The sequence below is a fragment of the Melospiza melodia genome, chromosome 2 (assembly GCF_035770615.1).
Source record: "Melospiza melodia melodia isolate bMelMel2 chromosome 2, bMelMel2.pri, whole genome shotgun sequence".
NCBI classification, from domain to species: domain Eukaryota; kingdom Metazoa; phylum Chordata; class Aves; order Passeriformes; family Passerellidae; genus Melospiza; species Melospiza melodia.
The window spans coordinates 26919133-26940255 of NC_086195.1; the positions used below are offsets into that span (position 1 = coordinate 26919133).

The window sequence follows — 21123 nt, forward strand, 5'->3', positions numbered from 1 at the left end:
TCTCGGCTGTCTTTTCTTCTAGAGTCCCAGCTCTCAGGCTGCCACAGCTCTCGGCTGTCTTTTCTTCTAGAGTCCCAGCTCTCAGGCTGCCACAGCTCTCGGCTGTCTTTTCTTCTAGAGTCCCAGCTCTCAGGCTGCCACAGCTCTCGGCTGTCTTTTCTTCTAGAGTCCCAGCTCTCAGGCTGCCACAGCTCTCGGCTGTCTTTAAACACACACACAAATCCCTAGATGTTCCCAGGCTCTTCTCCTCAAAGGCCATAGTCTTACAGCTCTCTGAAAAGCCATAATCTTATAGCTTTCTGCTGTTACAGCTCCTTGATTTAAAGGCCTTACTATATTCTAGAGTCCCAGCTCTCAGGCTGCCACAGCTCTCAGCTGTCTAGTCCCAGCTCTCAGGCTGCCACAGCTCTCGGCTGTCCTTTCTTCTATAGTCCCAGCTCTCAGGCTGCCACAGCTCTCAGCTGTCTAGTCTTCTGTCCCAGCTCTCGGCTGTCCTTTCTTCTATAGTCCCAGCTCTCAGGCTGCCACAGCTCTCAGCTGTCCTATCTTCTGTCCCAGCTCTCTGGCTGCCACAGCTCTCGGCTGTCCAGGGGATTCCATACCTTCTCTTGATGTTCATTGTAGCTGCAGATCTTTATCACGTCGGGGTCACCAGATGTTGTATTCATATGGTTGTATAATTATATTTTCTGAATCTCATACCTTCTTGGTGGTTTTCTCATGGCAGATCTTCACAGCAGTGGTGTTGTTGCCTCTCAGTCAGGGCTCCTCTCCCAGGCTCTCCCTGACCATCCCGCCCCCTTTTATCTCAGTTACCTCCATGGGCTACAGCTGCTGCCCAATCAAGGACATCACAGCTGCAGCCCATTTACAATAACTAGAATCAGGGCAGGGTCACTAATACAATACAAAGGTCTTTCACTGCCATACATATATTTACAATACATAAGTTAACTCAGGCCCCTACACTATGTAAAAAGAGCAATTGCATGAAACAGTGTCTGTAAAACACAAATGTGGATTTGAGCATTAACACCCAGTTAGAGATGAAGAAAAGCAGCTCTCAGGTTACATGCCTGCTTGGCATTTTGTCTAAGTATCACTTTCAGTGCCTCAGTTCTGTGTCCTTTTATGCAAAATCCCTGAAAATTCAACTCTTTTTTCTTGTCTTGCTAAAACATAGGACAACAGAAGTTTCCAAATGCTTTTCTGAAACTTGACTGGGTGAATGAATTGCTCTGCAGACCTGCCCAAGGTCTTGAATGGGGTGTGAGCTTAATTGTGCTCACCATGCCAAGGTGCTCTGCCAGCAACCCAGTCTGTGTTAGCACTGTGATGTGGGTGAGGAGGAAAGACTTCTCCTTGGGCACTCAGTGATGCTCCTGCCCCAGCTCTCCCACAGGAGCCTGCCTCCCTCCTCTCATGGCACAGAAGGCTGGGGAGGATGGTCACTTCACTTTAGAGCCTAAGCTGGATCCCAGCATTCCTTACTCTTCCCCAGGGCCTGAAGTGAGGGTGGCACGGCCTTGTGGCAGGGCTGGTGCCTGGGCTGACCTCACAGCTCTGTCCTGGGGCAGCTGCCAGCCTCTGCTCGGCCCAGGCCTGCCTGATGGAGGCTGAGAGCAGCACTGGGCTGCAGCTGCCGCTCTGGTCACTTCACTTTAGAGCCTAAGCTGATCCCAGCATTCCTTATTGACCACTCTTCCCTAGGGCCTGAAGTGAGGGTGGCATGGCCTTGTGGCAGGCCTGGTCCCCGTGCTACCTCACAGCTCTGTCCTGGGGCAGCTGCCAGCCCCTGCTCAGCCCAGGCCTGCCCGACGGGGGCTGAGAGCAGCACTGGGCTGCAGCTGCCGCTCTGGGCCCTGGGTTCAGCTCAGGAGAAGCATCACCACAGCAGGTTCCGTGTGAGGTTCTGCTGCTGCCCAACACCCACACCATGATGACAGGCACCAAGGTGATGGGCTGTCACCACAGCAGTGTCATGCTTTCACAGACCTTGAGACCTGAAGAGCAGCAGCTAAGCACAACAGCCTGTGGGGAATGATAAGCCACAGCCATCATTTATTACAATTTCCTCTGAAATCGGCTGTGCCCCTGCCTGGTGCTCGAGCTGTACTTCTGTGTTATCTGCCTTCCCAGACAGGAGAAGGTGGCAAATGCAAAATCCCAGCTCCATTAAGATCTTTGTCAAGCTCACACATGTAAAATATCTGGAAGAGACAATCTCAAGCTTCAAGGCTTTATGTTAGCACTTAACAGCAGGCTTTGAAGCCTGTTGTTATACCCAGGGTTCAAACCGAGAGAGAGCAAATTGGATAAATTGAGATTATTCAGAAAAGTCCTTGGGTTGTTTAAACTATAGGCACCATCTTGTACTGTTGAAATGTACAACATTAATGGCCCTTAGAGAACAAAAATCAATAGCTAATGAAAATACTTCATTTTCTATGCAGATCACTTGTACTCATGCTAAGCCTTGGGATTTTGAAAGCATCTTACCTCTCACATCCTGACAGACACATTTGAATTCTGAATAACTTAAATGTTTTATTCACTGTGGTTTCATTATAACTTAATCACTACTGATAAAATTTTTGTTTCAACTACATGTTATTCAAATTTTATATAAAAGAAAGAAATATGACAATTTCTTTTAACAATAAAAAATGTCTTATCCCTGGAGGAGCTGTTAAGCAAATCTTCAACAGTATAATATTGGATTCAAAATGTTGAGCTCTTCCAGTCCTGTGCACTGTCCAGTGATGGGGCTTTTTCCCATTCTCTTGCCGATTTTTACATAACTAAATCTGAAAATATTTAAATGTTATTTCTGAAGCCCTGTGAAAAGTGGTTCCCTGGCCTTCTGATACAAGCAAAGAAGTATTTGTCTGCGCCAGAGATGAAGCAGAGGGGTGTGGATGCTGAAACCCCAATAGTATAGTGTGAGCTCTGCATCTGATTCAGCACACGACCTTCTGAAGTCACTGTGGCACAGCTTCTGAAAGCCATGGAGCTGTCAGCAAATTCTGCCTATTCCAATCATGTGTTTGCTAAAGACTCTTACACCTGTTCCCAGAGTTAAACCAGCTTTGCCTGCAACATTCTTGTGTAACTGTGTAGCTGCATTTCTATCAGAGATTTTCTTGACCTAGGAAAGTAGGTTGCAAATGAAGGGCAAACAAAACTAGAGACACACCACTCAGCTTTTTTATGTTGCAAGAATATTAAATGTTAAGCCAGGTGAATGCTGCAGATATAGCAACCTTACTTCCAAGAAGTTTGAAAAATCTAAGTCCATATAATGCATTGACAGCAAGCCTGTCTGGCATTGTTGTTTTCACTGGCTTCAATATTCTGTATTCTTCACCACTACTAAGCAAAAATTACTCCTGAACAGTGGAAGGTTGCAGTTTTATGAAATGTCATGTTTTTCTGTTTAAGAAGAAACAGAAGAACTCCGTATATGGCTCCATCTCTAGTGCAGCAGTATACTGTGGTTGCAGTCTTACTTTTCCAAAGTTTATAGAAAGAAGGAACTTGGAATTTGGTTTTCCAGCTCTTGTACATGTTAGTGCACACACACTTAAATATAAATATGCTTCTACTTATTGTTTTACTGACTGCTCAATAAGGGATGGTAGAGTTTGAGGCATGGAATTTGTTTTAGTAATCTGAAAATTAGACACATAGTCTAAACTTTATATAAATAGTCAGGGCTTCTATACTGAGTTGAGAGAGATGGTCACATCCAGGAGATTATTCATCACTTGAAGTTTAATCAGGGGATGATTACTTAAGACTGGATGTGTCTTTCTGGTCATTAAAACTGGATGGAGTGAATCCCATACCAAGTGGCTAAGGAAACTGCCCAATGAAGTTGTCTAAATACCTTTAGTTCTTATCAACATTCCTTAAGATATGATGGTATGCAGCATTCCAGAGTGTATAAAGTATAAGCAGGGACAAGAGGCCTTGACAACAATACAGAGACAGTGTCCAAATATGCAGGACTTGGATAAGGAATGTTAAAGTCCACCCAGAATTAAATCTGATGAAGGACAGGAAGGGCAACAAGAAAGACTTCTACCAGTAGATCAGATCAGCAGTGAAATAAAAACTGGAGAGAACCCAGTGTTAAATGGGTAAGGGCCGTTTGACAAAGAATATTAAAAGACTGAGGTGCTAAATATTTTGTTTGTCTTGTCTTCAGGAATCCCAAGTTGTTGAAATCATTAAGGAAGTCTGGAGCAAGGAAGACTACTACCTGCTAAAGGAGGATCAGGATAGGGAACATTTCAACAACTTGGACATACATAAGCCGATAGGAGCTGAGAGAATGTGCCTGTGAGTGCTGAGAGTGTGGTCCAATGTCATTGTGAGGCCACATTTACTCTTTCAAAAGTCTTTGAAAAGTTATGGCAATTTGTTGAGATTCCTGAAGGTTGAAGAATGCAGATATCCCTTGAGTCTTCATGAATTACAAGAATGAGGATCCAGCCTCATCTCTGCCCTGAAAGTTTATAATAAGATAACAAATAGTCCTGGAAACCATTTCCAAACATAAAAAGAACAGAGGCGTTTGGAGTTGTCAGACATATGAAGTGAGGAGTGATGTCTGACCATCCTTCCTAAATCTAGTTGAAAAATGAGGTTCAAAGGGTTGTGATCAGCGGCTTGAAGTACAGCCAGAGACCAATCACTAGTGCTGTGCCCCAGGGACCAGTGCTTCTCAATGACTTCATTGACCACCCGGATAATGGGGCAGAGTGTAATCTCAGCAAGTCTGCTGACAATACAAAGCCAGGAGGAGGTGTTGGTACATGAGATAATTGTCTCCCATTCAGATGGACCCCAACAAGCTAGGGAAATGGGAAGAGAAGAACCTCATTGAGTTAAAGCAAAGGATGTTCAGTTTTGCACCTTGGGAGTAATACCCCACGTCAGTGTAACAATCACGTGTGTGTGTGCTGGAGATGTGTTAAAGAAGCTTTTCAGAAAAATACATGGAGCACCAAGGTGAATGTGAGCCAGGAGTGTCTGCATGAGGAAGAGTGTCACAAGCAGGTTGAAGGAGGTGATGTTTGTACCTTTTATGTGAGGAAAACCTGTAAAAGTTGAGATTATTTAACCTTGTGTTTATTTTAATCAATGTGCTTGAATGCCTGTTGGGAGGGGGGGAAAATGAAATCAGAGCTAAACTCTTCTCAGTGGTGCTCAGTCAAAGGGTAAAAAAGCAATGGCCACAAATTTAAATACAAGAAATTTCATTTAAACATTAGAAAAAGGCTTTTCCATTGGTATTGTACACTGGAACAAATTCTCCAGAGAGTTTGTGGAAACTCACCTGAAAATGGTCCTGAATGACATTTTCCACCTTACCCTTTTTTCAGCAGGAGAGTTAGACTAGACAATCTCTTTAGGTGCCTGCCAGCTTCAGCTGTTCTGTGAGTCTGTGATTGTGGAGAGGTTTAGGAGTTTTCAGAATTGCAGCCAAACCTTTCTTTGTCTGTCTTATCATTAACAAAACAGTAAGAGCTCTCTCTTCTGCACACAGTTTACTTCTGAAAGTAGGAGAACATGAAATCCACAGAAATATTGTAGAAATGTAAAATATGTACTTGTTGCTTTCTTATTATTAACATGTAATTAATTTGATTTTGTTTAATGACAAAGGAATAAATAGCTCCTCAATGTGTATAGTTAATACACAAACAAAACACACAAAAACTGTTATGGGATAGCAGCTTCACAAAGGAACATCTGTTAAAGGAAATGACCTGAACAAAGTCATTGCAAGACCATTATTCACTAACTGACTGCCTATTGAGAACTAAATTACACAAATGCCTTATACCCACTGGCTTTTCATCTCTAGCAAAGTGGGCTCAAATCCTTAATAAGGCACCAGGTGAAAAGGAGTCTCTTAGGCCTCTGTTCCAAAACCCCTGTTACACACCATATAAATTAGCACATTAGCAGGCTTGCCTCAAGGGAAAAGCAGGGCTAGGACAGCAGGTGTGTCACGCAGCATAATTGAGATGCAGCAGCAGAGCAGGCTGGTGCTTTTGTACAGTGCCAGGCTGTTTCACACCACCTCCATTGATTTGTAACTTTCATGAGCACTAGGCTGGCTCCTAGTTCTAGAAGTCCTCTCTTCTGCTACATCAAGGAAGCCCTTCAAGGGAAAAAAAAAATTCACTGTAATTTATGGTTGAATAAGCTAAGTAATATGGGATCCTCAGGTACGAAAATGTCTGTCAATAAATAATTTGGAATACACAATGGCTCAGAAAACAATCGAAGGCCAGTCATTTTTTTTCTCATCAAAGGCTACTCAGGCTGTTGTGAAGACTATGCTTTGAGTGAGCAGAAAGAGGATCTGTCAGGCATTAGCATGTTATTGTGCAGAGAGAGTGGTTTTTACTCTGCTGGTGCAGATCTGTCAGTGGGGTGAAAGAGTGGAGTGAGGCTGAGGGAGGGAAGGATTTCTGTGAGCAATATTAATAACGAAAGGAAGTGTAATCTTAGCAGTATAGAGTGATAAAAAAGAGTCTTATTGGAACTTCCAAAATTCTGAGAATTTTGGAAGTCACTACTACACAGATCAACCCCGTTACAATACTGAGCATTCCTGTATTGTAGGCCATTTGTTATTGCTACAAAACAGCTGTGAGGAACAGTCAGAGGAATTCCTGTGAGCCACCAGACCTGGCGACTTGCTTTCCCAACCAGCTATGCTAATGCAAGGTGCCATCAGCTCCAGGGTAGACAGCACTAAAACCCTGTTTGATTCAAAGTTCAAGGCTCTGATACCACATATATTTCCCTGATAAAGCACCAGAGCAATGTGGTTACTCTCATAAAGCACAGGGAGAGGGTTTCCTGGTAGCTGTTTGGATTCAGAGTCCCATTTCTAAGGCTCAGCCGAATTATTCCTGTTGACAATGCAAGGTTGATGTGTTGAAGTGAAGTAATAATAGGAGCAGCAGAAACATTTTGTTTGCTCTTACCAGGAGTTATTTGCAAACCTGCCAAACTGGAATAGTCATTCCCCCCCCGCCATCTTTTGCTTAGTAATTAGAAAACTCTTATTAGTGCATAACTCTTTTTCCTTGTTGATGATTAATAGACTGTCTCCCAAAATTCAGGATAAAATTGATGTGTTCACTGCTTTAATCTTGGGGAAGCAAATTATTCTCTCCTGACATTCTGATGACTTTACCAGTATGACATAAAGAATTATATTGGCAGAAGGATGCAGGTGAAATCCAAAAGCAGAGATCCCAATTAGCTGTTGTGGAATAAATCCCAGCTGCCCTTCAACCTTTCAAACATGATACATTGGATTCCATATATTCTATCTAGCTTTGGATCTGAAAAAATAAAATGCAAGTGGGTATTGAAAATGCATGGATGACTGGAAATACTGGGGAATATTCATTAATATGGTCCTAAATTTAACTCTGCAACTGCCTTGAGTTCATGACAAGAAGAATTCTTTTTCACAAAAAATGTCAGTGTGTTGCTCTTTGCCTCCTGAGACAGAATCAAAGGGAGACCTCCTGAATTTATTTACATGAAAAGTAATGACAAGAGAGAAGAAATACGTAAAAGTTGAAGATTAAGAAACATGGGTTAGTACAGAACAAATTTGCTATCATTTAGGTGCAAACTGGAGAAAGCAGCACAAATCTCTGATTTCAATCTTCAGTCTCCACTGAAAGTCCAGACATAAGCTTTGAAGATATCATTATTGCAAATCACTTGTGCCTAATTCTGAGTCTCTGCTTCAGCAAATTACTATTATCAGACAAATAGTAAGTAAATGCATAAATTATTACTAGCAGCCTCACATAACATTGAGAATTTCAAGATCTCAGTCTCTTAATAACTTTAGACACTATGATTGAAATGCCATTGTTAGGGTCTTGTTTCTTGGCTGTATGGGGATGTTTTTCCATCTGCAGAGAGAGTTACAGAGAAGCTTTCCACAGGGTTGTGGAAAACTCCAACCCTCTACGTAGTTCTTAGAGGCCCAAGCTGGAGATCCCTTCTATAAAAGTGCATGTGTGTGTAGCACGAATGCCTGAGTCTATTGCTGCCTTCAGTAGAAATTTCAGGTAAGGAATTTTGCTATCTAAACCAAGGTCTATTTACTTGCCTTGCATCAAGTTTTACAGTGTGACTTGTTCTTGGTAAAGCAGCAGCAAAAACAAAATTTCTTGTGCAATGAGTCAACAGCTTCACTGGGTCACATCCCTCAGTTAATGTCTTGATTTGAAGCAAGTAGGGAATTTGAAGATGGAAACTCAGCTTTTCACTCCTGAATTTAAGACTGGTTTTGTTTATCAAGGACCATGGAGTCAATATTTTTTAATAGCAAGAACTGGTTCTGATAATATAGTTGCTATGGAAAGATTAGAATTTAATTTGACACAAATTGTGTCTATGCTATAGCATCAAGCTGACATTATAGAGCAGTAATTGTTCTCCAGTGTGTTTCATATGAAATTCTTACTTTGCACATGATCACCACAGCAGTTATATGCCATCAGTCCCATGGCAGTATTTTGAAGGAGGCTTGGTGGGCTGCTAACACAGAAGGAAACCACATCATCAAAGGAAGACCTTGAGACCCATATAATCCCATTTTAGTCCTTTAGTAGAACATTAAATAAGGTCTGAGGTGGTCTTAAATAAGACTAGGATAGTTCATTAACTTTGAACATCTCCTTTGATCATAGGAGCATTTCAACTTTATGCAGTTGTTGCTATCAAAGTTAATTCTTAAAAACAATTGCTTTACTGTTTTATCCAAGATTTTAGTGCTATCTGTAGCACAGTAATGTGAACTGCTGCAATGACTTAGAGACTAAAAACATAATTCTTTTACCTAAAGAAATATGAGATTGCTCTTTTCACAAATCCTTAGGTGGTGTAGGTACAGAAATCCTGTTGACAGTCATAACAACATGTGTCCTTCTGCCTTAAGGCAGGATAAGCAGTACATAAATTATTTCTGACAGATACTGTCTAATCTCTTTTTAAAGAACCATAATGAGGGAGACCCCAAAATCTCCCTAGGCAATCTTTTGCTGTAATTCCCTATCCTTAAACTAAGTTTACAGTGGGGGCAAAAGAGTATTTAAAAATAAAGGAGAATTGAGGAAGCGAAAGGGAGAGTAAGAGTGAGAGTTATAAGCCCCTCCAACTGAAGTTTCTAAAAGCAAGATTTTTTAATGTGGGTCATCCCATAAAGGATATTTGAGGACAGTGAGATGATGTAGTGTCTAGGGATAAAATGGTTCCTGTGAAAACCAGAAAAGGTATCTTTCTTATTTTTCCATCCCACAAACTGGCATTTTACATTATTGGAAAGTCTAGGAATGCAGAAGAAAATGTATTCTTTGATCACGGTCCTAACACTAAGCCAATCTAAGAGAGAATTAGAATTGTAGACGCATTAGGAAGAGTTAGAATGCCACTCATGGTTAGATTAAAGTGGAAGCTCTTGAACAATTTTCTCCTTCACATCAGAGCAAAAAACTTATCTCCCAGAAAAATCAAAACACAGAAAAAAATATCCATCTTGACTGCTTTGTAATCTAATTCTGTGTTATAGGCCAAGTTGTGAGGAGGGTGTTTACAGCAATGAGGTACTAATGTATTCAATGGAAGCCAAAGTTGGTCTCTGAATAATACTGAAGTACAAAAGCAATTACCATTAATCATTATACACAATGAAAGTAGAGTTATTGTGAGGTACTAATGCCTTCTGAAATAACACATTACCACCTAGGATAAAAGAGCAGCTTCTGCATTGCTATTGCTGCTCTCTCGTGAATGCTTATGACGTCCTTTTTATGTACGTTTTGCCATCCAGGTGGGTTCTGACCTTAGTAAAGAGCACAGTTCTCCAACAGAGAAAGCTCATTTTCCATAATAATGAAGAGCATAGTTATTACAACCTCTGGGCATGCAAACTGGAAATATTCATTTAAAGCCCTCAAACAGGCTTTTTGCAAAGGAAGAGAATGGCTTCTACCCAAGTGAAATTCAGCTACTGTGCAGAAAAGCAGTGCCAGCTATCTGTATCTCTGCACTGCCAATTTCTTAAGCAGACCACGTGCCAAGGGCTGACCTTCTGCACCAAGCATGAGGAACTGCCTGAGTGCAACTCACAGTCACTTCTAGCACAAGTGAAGGAAGGCGGAGTCAACCTGAGAAAGCAGAACTGACAAAAGGCTTCGTCAAAGAAGGAGGATCGTTTATCTGATGATGAGGCAAGGAATGTCAAGGGAAAATGATAACCAGCAGCACCTGAGGCACCTACAATAATGCCATGGACAAGGAGCAGCATTGCCTTGCAGGCAAGTTCAGTGCCACTGATGAGATGAGCTGCTTAGCAATTCGCCCTGACAGCAACAGCCCCTCCTGTACCTGCCCGAGTATTTTGTCAAAATAAGAGGGATGTTCTGACGTGCTACTTGAGTGGAAATGAGCTGATACAGAAAAGGCACAGGAGATAGCAAACAAGCTGTGAACTTGAAATCATGCCTTAACTTGTTTTAATCCCTAGGCCTCAGAGAAAAACTAAACCTTTTGGGCACTGTTAGCAGTGTTACTTAAATCCCTTTACAAAAGATGGTGTGCTCCTTCATGGACTTCAGTGCAGCACTTCAGGGAAAGCTCATACTACCCCTTCAAGAGTTCTTCCTGGACAGGTGCCTCTAGGCAAGTTATTTTTACCTGTTTTCTAGGTAATTTGTGGGTCTATTGATTTCAACCCCATTATATTAAGGTTGAGTGGTCTACATGATTCTAGTCAGGAGCACCTGTGAGTGACTGCCTGACAAACTGCTAGCTATGGTGGAACAACTTGGGAAATAACTTTACAATTTTTAGCTTTCTCCTTAGACCTTTAAATTCTCTTAAAACTTGAACTAGAGAGAGTCACTTGCAAGAAAGAACTGTGTATTTCAGTGCTGTGGAGCTGGGGAGAGAAAGAAGAAGAAAATCATGTTTCCTTCAGGAGATTAATTATGTACATAAATTTCTTGCATTCTACTTATCTCAGTAATTGCATCCTTTTATTTATACAAATACCTTTTATTTCAAGGACTCATTTCAGATTTCAATTATTTCTGAAATTCAAGTTTACCAGAATGAGAACAGCAACTGTGTTTAACATCTCACTTAAAGGGCTTCTAGAATAAATATTTTATTGCATAAAATGAAGAACTTCATGTTTGACAAGTGTAAAACACTACATAGATTTTTTTAATACTGTATCCTTAAATAAATGGAAAATTCAGGAAAAGTAGGGATATTGGTTAGAATCTTTTCAGCACATTCTCCTGCATTTAATAAAATAAATCCTGGAAGGTTGTTTCTTCTTTGATTTAGTAATAAATGTATGTGCCCTTACTTTTTCAGCCTTTGATAATGTTCATATGAAAAATAGATTTTTGGTAGAGCCCAAAAGGAATGTTGTGTTGATCTGAAACTGGCTTTTTTATGGTTTTACGTTGACTGTTGGAAAACACTGTTTTCTTGGCTTCCTGTAAATTTCATTAAATTACACTTATTCAGACTTGGAAAGATAGCTTAATTTTATACTTTTTTGTACACTGAGCTATTGTGTTTGGGTTTGTCAGACATACTTGAGTTAACTTCCTTTCCTTAATTTCAGTGTTGTTCCATGTGTGGGTAATTGTGTGTGCCTAACTGGAGATAACAGCAAAATACAAAACTGCTGACAGAAAAAAAAAGAATACTTTGTTCATAATCAGAAAGCAGATTGTTTGTTCCCAGCAAGGTTTCAAGTGAATTCAGCCTAATACTCCTCCAAAGTTGCAACAGTCCTTGAAAATCTTTCACTTCAAATATTTAATACTAAGGAATAATTTAGACACAACGATTCAAGAGTACGAATTAACTTTGCATGAGTTCTCTTTAAGGATTAACCACAGATTTTAAAGCCTTCATAGTTGCTGAAACTTTCAGGTGCAGCCAACACATTCCTGACCCATTTAAAGAGAAACTTGAGATGCTTTTTATTGGAGGAAATAGCCAAATATGTGTGACTTGCAAAGAGTTCTGCTATATTTAGATTTGACTTCTATCTCTGTTTCTTTCTCTTTTTATAAAAAAAATTAACAGAATTATCATCTCTGGGAAGGAGGTCATTAGGGAAAGGTCTTCAGTGGTCTCCTGTGGCATAAAACTAAGATTTTATCTTTCTCTACAGTATTAATTGTCATTCATCCATTTAATTTATTTGCATTTAGGTTATGGTGGGTGTGTTAAGCATTGTGTAAACACAGAACACAAATTCCTCCCCTCTGGTACTAGGTGCATGTGAATTTTTTAATACAAAAAATTCTGAGCACACAGTGTAAATATCAGGATATTTATAGACCACAGCTAAGCTGCTATTTCTTGCACTTTTTGATTAGTAAATTGAAGAGAATGAACCCAGCTCCAATTCATGTCCCAGCTATGAGGAAGGCATCTTACCCCATTTAGACTCAGGGATATCAGACATGTTCACACCACTGACTTACCCAGGGCTTCTTAGGGTGATTCCTAACACCCTGCCAGCCAGAACCATAACGTCTGGACCAACCAACCCTCCTCTCACTGAACGAGTGGAGATTCCCATGTAAAAAGTGATGAGTTTCCAGTCCTTCTTGCTTGGAGTGAACACATTCTCTGATAGCATCTAGCAGAGATGCATGACTTTGAAGGAGGTCATCAAATAACATAACCTCTGATATTTAGCCCCAAAACCTGTGACTGGACACCATATTCATTTAGGGCTACAATTTAGCAGTGCACTTCATGGTGATGTAGTTTAGAGCTACAAATGGCACATTTCAGCTGCTACTAACTCGGAGGCAGTGTGTAGCAGTTGGAGTCTGGACTGAAGGGATGTCCCGAGGTCTCACAGTAAATGGATGCCTGAAGCATTCAAACAGAGCAGGTTCACTAGATAAAGCTGTGGCTAACAGGAAATGGGCTAATAGCCAATGCATTCTGGTAAGGCAGTGGAGCAGAAAGAGAAACAAGGCTGAAAATGTCGATTAGCTTTCTCTGTGCTGGGGGAGGAGAAGGTAGGAGGAGGATCTGTGCTTTGGCTTGAGTCCATGGAGGTGTCCGGAGAGAAATGGGAGCAAAGGAGCTGTTCTGTGGAAGAGGACACAGCTGGCTGGGGTGGGACCTTTCTAAACAAAAGAAAAAAAAAACTGAAAGATTTCTGATTTGTTTCTGCTGCTTATTAGGGATCTGTGGTGTCTGTGCCGAGTAAGAATGAAGAAAGCAATGCTTAGAAGATACTTTGAAAGATACGTCTTGTTAACCAAGAAGCTTATCGAGTAACTCTCATAGTTTCTACTGGTGGTTTCAGGTACAAGTCAGTTCTTGGAGATATTTGTCTTCACATTCCTTCTCCTATCAGATCTTTGATTACTGCATGAAAAATGGTTTATTTTATACCACTACAAATACTGCAGAAAATCTGTTCATTTCCTGGGAATAGTAAGGATGAAGTTATATGGAGTGTGATATTCATTGCTATCAAAATATATCAATATGTCATTCCCTAAATGGTGTTCTAGGGAAATGTGTTAGTCTTTCTTTTGACACTTTCATGCCTCCTCTGCAGAATGCTGTGTGAGGGTTCTCTGTTATGCATTTCCTTTATTTTTATGTTGGTCAGATCTAGAGAAACTGATTGAGAGATGAGAGGCCAAGCCTTGCTCAAGTAAAAATGTATATGAAACATGAAACTATATGACCTTGGGGTCATGTAGTTAAGGGTAGGTTAAGGTGAATTGTCATAGGTAATAAATTGTGGAATTGCTGAGGAGAGCAGAAAGATTGAGGATGTATTTAACTGCAGTTTGGTGAATTTGTTTCATTAAGACATGGATGTCAACTGAGTCAATCTGTCAATCTTCAGCAAAGACTTTTTCAAACTTTACCACGTGATTTCTTGGCTGATTAAGGTGTTGCATCAAGCTGCAAGAGCAGTGATGTTGTGTTTTGTGCTGAGGCATTATGGGTCTTGATTCTGACAGAGGTTGAACTCTATGGTGTGCTCACTTGAAAAACTACAATTTGCAGAATACAGCTTTCAAAACAAAGTACCTTTGTATTTGATTTGTTTGTAAATATGCCTGGGCTGCATGCATAAAGAGTGAGGAGTCATGAGCACTTTAGGGATGGCAGTGGCATTAGAGGAAAAGATAATATCATCATATTTGCAGGTCAAGGCTGCAAGAGAATAGAAGCAATGGGTGACAATATATTCTTACTGCTGAGTTAGGTTTGAGGATTTACAGCAGTTGTAGTCCCAAAGCAGACTAGAGATTGATGATAAAAATCATTTGGATGTCTCTGTGAACTAATCTTTGGGTTATCTGGTGCAAAGCTGTGGTCAGCCAGAAGAAAGCTCCTGGCATGGGGTGAAAGGAAGGATTTCCATGTTTTGTGGAATTTGCTTAGTAATGCTTCTGGACTTCATGCTTGTTGGACACTGCAAAATGTCTGGCAGGGTAAGTGTGCTGCCAGTAAGAGCCCCAAACAGATGCAGGATCAAAACAATTTCAGCAGTGAGAGAGAATGGAGCTGTCACAACTTCAGATTGTCAACATCGTCCCCTCTGGACAGGAGCATTACTGTTGGGGAATTGAGGCATCCCAGAACTTTCCTCTGGAAGAGAAAGGCAAGGCTGTTGGCAGAGGGTGGCCAAGCTGAGAGCCAGGCGTGCAACCAGCCAGAAGCTTGGAGCTGTGAGCTGCTCCAGTGGCATGAGAAGGCCTGGGGACATGCCAGCATGGCATGAGCACATCTACAGCCACATGGCTCCTGCTGTGCCTGTGCCCAGCCAGGTGTGGGTGTGCACAGCTCCCAGTCTGCCCCTGAGCCCACAAAACAAAGATGCCCCAACACCTTTCTGCTGAACCTTCCTCTGGCAGGCAGCCTGCCTGTGGAGGACATAACCCACAGCTCATTTTAATTCTGTGATTTATTTTTTGAAAACATCAAAGGAAAACAGTAGCTCACCAGCTGACTAATTTCTAATGTAATTCTTCCTGGAGACTTTTTTACCAGAGAAAAACTAGGGATTATTCTTATGGATCACATTTTAGAGGTTGTTCCCTTATATAGGAACATGGAAAATGGTATATGAGATAAGAGTATGGTGGCTGAATGGTCAAAGCTGGACAGGCAACTGGAAGGGGCAGGCTAAGAAATACAGGAAAAAGGACATGAGAGATCTAGACGGTGCAAAGTCCTCCATTCTTAATGGAGCAGCATCAGGGGGCAGTGTGCTGAAACAGCCTCTCCTGTCTGCATAACTTGTTTCCCAGTAACTTAAATGAGAAATCACTTGAGAAGGATTTCTTGTAAGTTTATCAGTACATTGTATAGTGTGTTGTTTGTGCAGTCAGTGAAACCTGTTGTAATGTATCATTACTTCCACACAGAACACAAAGAGCAATCATTTCCAGAAATGAGAGCACTCTGTATAATTATGTGGAATGAGTTATGCATAATATATACACACTTCAAAAATAAAGATTATCTGTTCTGCAGATGTCAGTCAATATTAACTGATTGAATGCAGGAATCTTTCCAGTGGCAAACAAACAGGAATTGCAACAGTGATAAAGGTGAAGATCTTGTAGTGAAAGATGGGAAAGAACTGTCAAAATAGAAATTAAGTGAGAAATTTCTTAGTCTTCTGGTGAGATGTTGACAATGCAAACTTACAAATAGGACATTGTGTATAAAGGCACCATAGCTGAGAAAGAGGGACATGAAGTTGGCAAAAGGAGGGGAAATTACATCTTCTAGTCAGAGCTGAGTGGCACAAAAAAAAGGCACACAAGGAAGCCTCATTTATTGCACTTGGAAGAACAATCAGGTGAGAGAACTTGTAAAAGTGTAGAGATAGAAGGAGGGGGAAAAAATCCAAATGTGATCAGAGAGACAGTCCTTAAACACAAGTGCTGTCTTGCCACCATATAACCTTTGAAAAGTCATTTTTTCTCAGATTTTGAAGGGAGGGTAGTAGCCACTCTCTTGCACAGTGCCACAAGCCCTGCCTCAAATTCTGCCTCAGGATGTTATGCATCCTGCTGTCCCATTTTATCTTCCCCATGTTGACAGCTGGCCCTTACAGAATGGTATATATATATTGATTAATGTAGCAGACATACCACTAGCATCAGATGATGTGGCCTGACAGATGAGGATTGTGTAAAACCCAGGGTAAAGCCCCTTCCCATGAGTTTTTTCTATTTTGGCAACTATGACTACTTTGAGCCCTGCATGCTACGTACTTTGTATTTAATGATGGTACTGAAGGGATAAATACTGCCTTGTTAAGAGAAATTTTGTTCCTGAATTGTTTTAGACATTTATGCTTGTGACTAGATGCTGAAAGAAAAAGGCAATTATTAAATTCTGGTATTGGCCAACCCTATTGCTACAGCTCAGAAACAAGGTGATGCTCAGATGGATGTCCAGCTGAACCCATGGTTTTGGTTTTTTTTTTTTTTTTAATGATGTGGTCAAAGCCAGGCTGAGTCTTCTAGAGACTGACTAGAACATGAACTTGGAACCTCTTGCTCCCTTCACAGTTCAGCAGCCAGTGAAACCTTACCTGAAGGTATCTTGTGTAGGGCTGCTCCTTGTTTGGAGTTCAGGTGTATTCCACTTGTTCTCAGACGTAATTACTGTTATAAATTAGCCTCTTGACTTCCCTTATGTAGAATTGATCTCTTCTCCTTTGTACTTGTTACCACAAGGTAGCTGGAGTTGAACTTCTGTCAGTTACTTGTAAATTGTTCCCTTTTTTTCCTAAATACTCCAGTATTTGGCTACAGCACTTGTACTGGATGCCATCTGCCTTATTCTCTTCTGTGCAAAACAGCAAATAGCAGCCTCTTCAGAAGCATGAAAAACTTTGAGTAACTCCAATACTATTTACATTTGGCATTGGAGGATCCATGAAAGTGAATTTCATTTTTCTGTAAGTGTTTCAGTCACACCACCAAACAATGTCTCGGATGTTTGAGTGAGCTCTTTCAGATTTCATCAATTGGACCTGGGTAATTTAAAGAAGTCATTAAATTTCAGACCCTCAGCATTTTCCTTAGGTACTTTTTCTTTCTCACAGTACTACTGAAGAAATCAGTTTACACTGTTGCTGGTAAATCTGCTGGTGTCTGTGAAATAAGATCCACATATACTCTGACTGGAACTGCCTCTGGAGCATTGCTGCCCTGAGACACCCTCCCAGCAAAGGCCTTTTACAATGGAAAGTTCAAGTGAGAGCTTTCAATAACCTTGCCCCTGTTCCATGCTAGCCTAACCAAGTGCCACTTAGCTTTCCCAGTCTTTCTAAGACAATTGTGCCATCTCTTTAATGATCTTTTCCCTTTTTCCTGAGCACCCACCAGTCTGGGCTCAACACAGGGCACAGGTTTTTTGGTGTGACTGCATCAGCACTGCATTTTTCATTCAGTGATATTGTTAGTCATCTCTGGTGGCAGTACAGAGGGCAAATGGACTGAATTTTTCAGTTTAGTTTTAGTCATGTATTGAGCCTAGCATGTAGTGTGCACCCTGTAAAGAGCCAGGCTCAGGAGTTCATTAGCAAACTTAGCTCCTTCTTCCAGCCAAACACCTCTGGATAAATAGAATTCTGTGCTTTGTCATTTTTGCTGCTGCATATTAATATAGATTCCTCTGTGGGGGCTGAGAAACTGAAATTCACTGAATGTAGTTAAACTGCTTTTTCTGTGATTATAATGAGAGGGTCCTGGTGAGATCACAGGAAAGCAAGCCACACATGCAGGGCATTTTCGGCAGTTTATATTAAAATTTTAAATAGTTGCAGAAAAATAGGATGCTTGGGAGATTAAAAGTGTGCATTATTTCCTTTATGGCATTGCTTCTTCTGAACTGGCAGTAGCACTGCACTATTTTCTCTGCAGGGCATCAATCAGAGGTTGGGAAAGTGGATGTCTACTCCCTAAGACAATTTGTTTAAACAATGCTTTTGAAACACAGCTCAGGATTATGTTTAATATGAATGAGAGGCTGGAAGCATTTGAAAAGGCAGATGGAGGATTTTCCAGAACCTGACATCTTCCATGTTTTCCTTTTGCATTAGCAATGTTTCCTGCTACTGGCAGGAAAGGCACACACAAGTTGTTGAACCACACCTAGGTTTTCACCTGATCATGCAAGGAGTGGCTGCCTCAGTATAAGAACTCGTTTTGCACTCTTTGGTGTGTATGTTTCAATTCAAAATCCACAGGACTGTTTTTGTCTCAGCTGTGACTGGCTTTTAGCTTGCACAGGAGAGAGCAGTACCTGAATGGGCTAAGTAGCAAGGTCATCATCCAAAGCTGTACAGGCAGACCAGTGGACCACCAGAAGTGATTACATACACATTGGTTCACATTCAGTGATTAATTCACTTGTTCTTCTCTCACAATATGAAATGCTGCCTAATTTCTGTGGGGCTGGATTTTTATTTTCCTGACCAAGAAGCTGGCAGGATATTCAGGAGAAAATAGTATATTTAATTTGTTTTAAAGAAGGAAAACAACTTGGCAATTGTTTTTCTGGTGCCTAGTTTTCACAAAAATAACTGAGGGCCTTCATTAATTTCTTATTGAAACAGCAGTAATGTTCTTTGCTTTAGTTGAACATACTGCTGGCATATGTTGAAATGATGTCTGATTTGGTTTTGATTTGCTCTTGTACTGAAGTAATATACTACTTGTAAAAGGCAAAATACAGGAGAGGGAATCATGTGAGCAGGTACTCTTGCAAATATACTAAATTTCCTTCTGCTTGCTTTTAGGAAGTGCAAGAGTTTCTGACCGTCATGGCAGCAGAAGAAAGGCTGGAAACACAATAAAATGCATCCTCGCCATTTTTAAAATATCTTGGATATGCTGAATGTTATGAAAAAGCATCATAACAATCAGTTTCTCAGTAGTGCTCATCCACAGAAGCCAGCTGCTAACAAATTTTGCCCTACAACAGGAAAAGCTGCCAGAGAAAGACTTATGACAGGAGGGGAGGTTGTTTGTCCCTGCATTGGATGCCTGTGTTCAATGTCCAGTATGGGTTCTCCTGTTGGAACAATAACTTTCAGGACTGGCATAGGTGTGTTTGGACCCAGGTGACAGCAGAGAGGTGTATTGGGCAGTCTGATATATCTCAAAACACCTGTTATTTACAAGCCTCTTTAATTCTTGCCAGGCCCATGCAGGGCTGGAGCACTTTCTCTGGCCACCTGTGTAGAGCAAGCCCAAGCTCTCAAGAAAACAGTAGGAATTCATATCTGAGGAGCCAGCTGATGGCACAGGGAAACCCAACTGTGCTGAATGGCACCAAGTTTCTCCTGGTGTGCCCCAGCCTGGCCCATCTTGTCTGACCTTGAGCTTTTGCCTTGTTTTTGATACCAGGAGATAGAATTCATGACTGCCCCTCAACAGGGTGGCTCTGTTCTACTTGGCATAGTATCTTTCAGTTTGCTCTCTCAAGGCTGTGTGGGTGGGTTAGAGTTACAATCTGAAGCTTAAATCAAGCTGTAGAAAGACCCTTCCTGAGAATCAAAGGGCTCGCATTTAAATATTGGTATACGTGATGTCATGTCTACAGTTGCAGGTAATAAAATTTATTTTTGTCCAGATTTATATGTTTAAGAAGCCTAATTTACAAAATTATAAAAACAGTTAATAGCCTTCAGTCAATAGAGGCACAATTGTTTGCTGTGTTCAGTATTTTGGTTGTTCTGCTTATCATGTTTGAGCAGGTCTGAGCTCTAACGCTGCCATCCATTACAACTACACAGACTTGTAGCTTTGAAGATGCCTACAATATCCTTTGCCTCCCATCCTAAAGCTCTGGATTAATGAATATACAGAGGACATGAACATCAGCCAGATTTTCTAAGAAAGGTGGAAGATATTAGAGGCTTTTACTTGGCACATCATATATGCTTAAAAAATTTGGGTTTTGAGAAAATAATCCTGATGAGCGTGTTTGTCATGTCTCTTCAAATCATACAAAAGCTTTTATACCCTGTGGGCTTTCAAGCCTTTCTTTATTAAATACTCTGTAGCCTGTACTGAAGTAATCTTCAACATGAGGATTTTGAGTGTAGTGAAAATAATTGCTTCTTATATGATCCTGGTTTGTAACTGAATATAAAGTTATGCTGGCACTACTGGTTTTGGTTCTTTTTTCTCCTTAGACTTCTTTATCCCTCTTTCCCTTTTGTTGTTCAATTACCTGCATTCACCTTACAGAGCATATCAGAGATACAGGTCTTATTTTAGATTGTGTATCACTACTGATAATTAGGAATTCTAACCTCCTTTTGTTGTGTTTAGACAGAACATGTGAACTTCATTTTTAAATAGGAAAGAGATAAGATGAAATAAAGAGATGGAGCATTGGTTAAATGATGAGTCTTGTGAAGCCTTACTTTTCTTTATCTCCTTAGACTGTTCAAAGCAGAAATCGTATGAATAGGAGAGTTGTGGTGGTTATATTAGTAGATTACACTTCACATTATTTTGTATGCAAAATACAGGTGCTCCCTCAGAGCTGTACTTATATTTGATGAATAAAAATAACCAATAACAGCACACTGGAACGACCCATCCTTTTAAAGAGCTGCAGAAGTACACAATTGTTGGACTCCTAAACATTGCAGGCAGAGGATGGAGCTGGTGTTTTTTTCAACACAAACCAAAGCAGAAGCACAGTTTGCTGTCATAGGGACTGACTCTGCAAGCTTTCTCAAATGACACAGGAAGGTAGCTGAACAGCTGCTTTCCAAGAAAATGGCTATAAAACCTCCTTTAAATCAATATGTGTGTTTGCCTTCAGTCCTTTCTGCCTTTCCATCTGGCATGTTTACTGCCCCAGCACGTACAGAAGATGTAAGGACAGTGAAACATGCTGGGTTAAGTCTGGAGAAACTCCAGCCAGTTCTCCAGGCCTCTAATATCTCATTCCCATTTCTATTGATAGCCTGGGTTTCTGCCCCACCCCACTGCCAGTAATCTCTTTCTTGCTCCT

At 40.8% G+C, this 21123-nt stretch overlaps 1 long non-coding RNA gene across 3 annotated transcripts in view; it reads left to right on the forward strand.

Moving 5' to 3' along the window:
* LOC134415094 (uncharacterized) overlaps positions 1-21123 on the forward strand; it is a 106993-nt gene that overhangs the window by 7693 nt on the left and 78177 nt on the right. Inside the window, exon 3 of one of the 3 annotated variants that reach the window (XR_010026935.1) lies at positions 18890-20291. The exons of the other annotated variants lie outside the window; for them this stretch is intronic. This is a non-coding gene — a long non-coding RNA (uncharacterized LOC134415094). Of the gene's footprint in view, positions 1-18889; positions 20292-21123 lie in introns of those variants that run through there. 3 annotated transcript variants of the gene reach the window in all.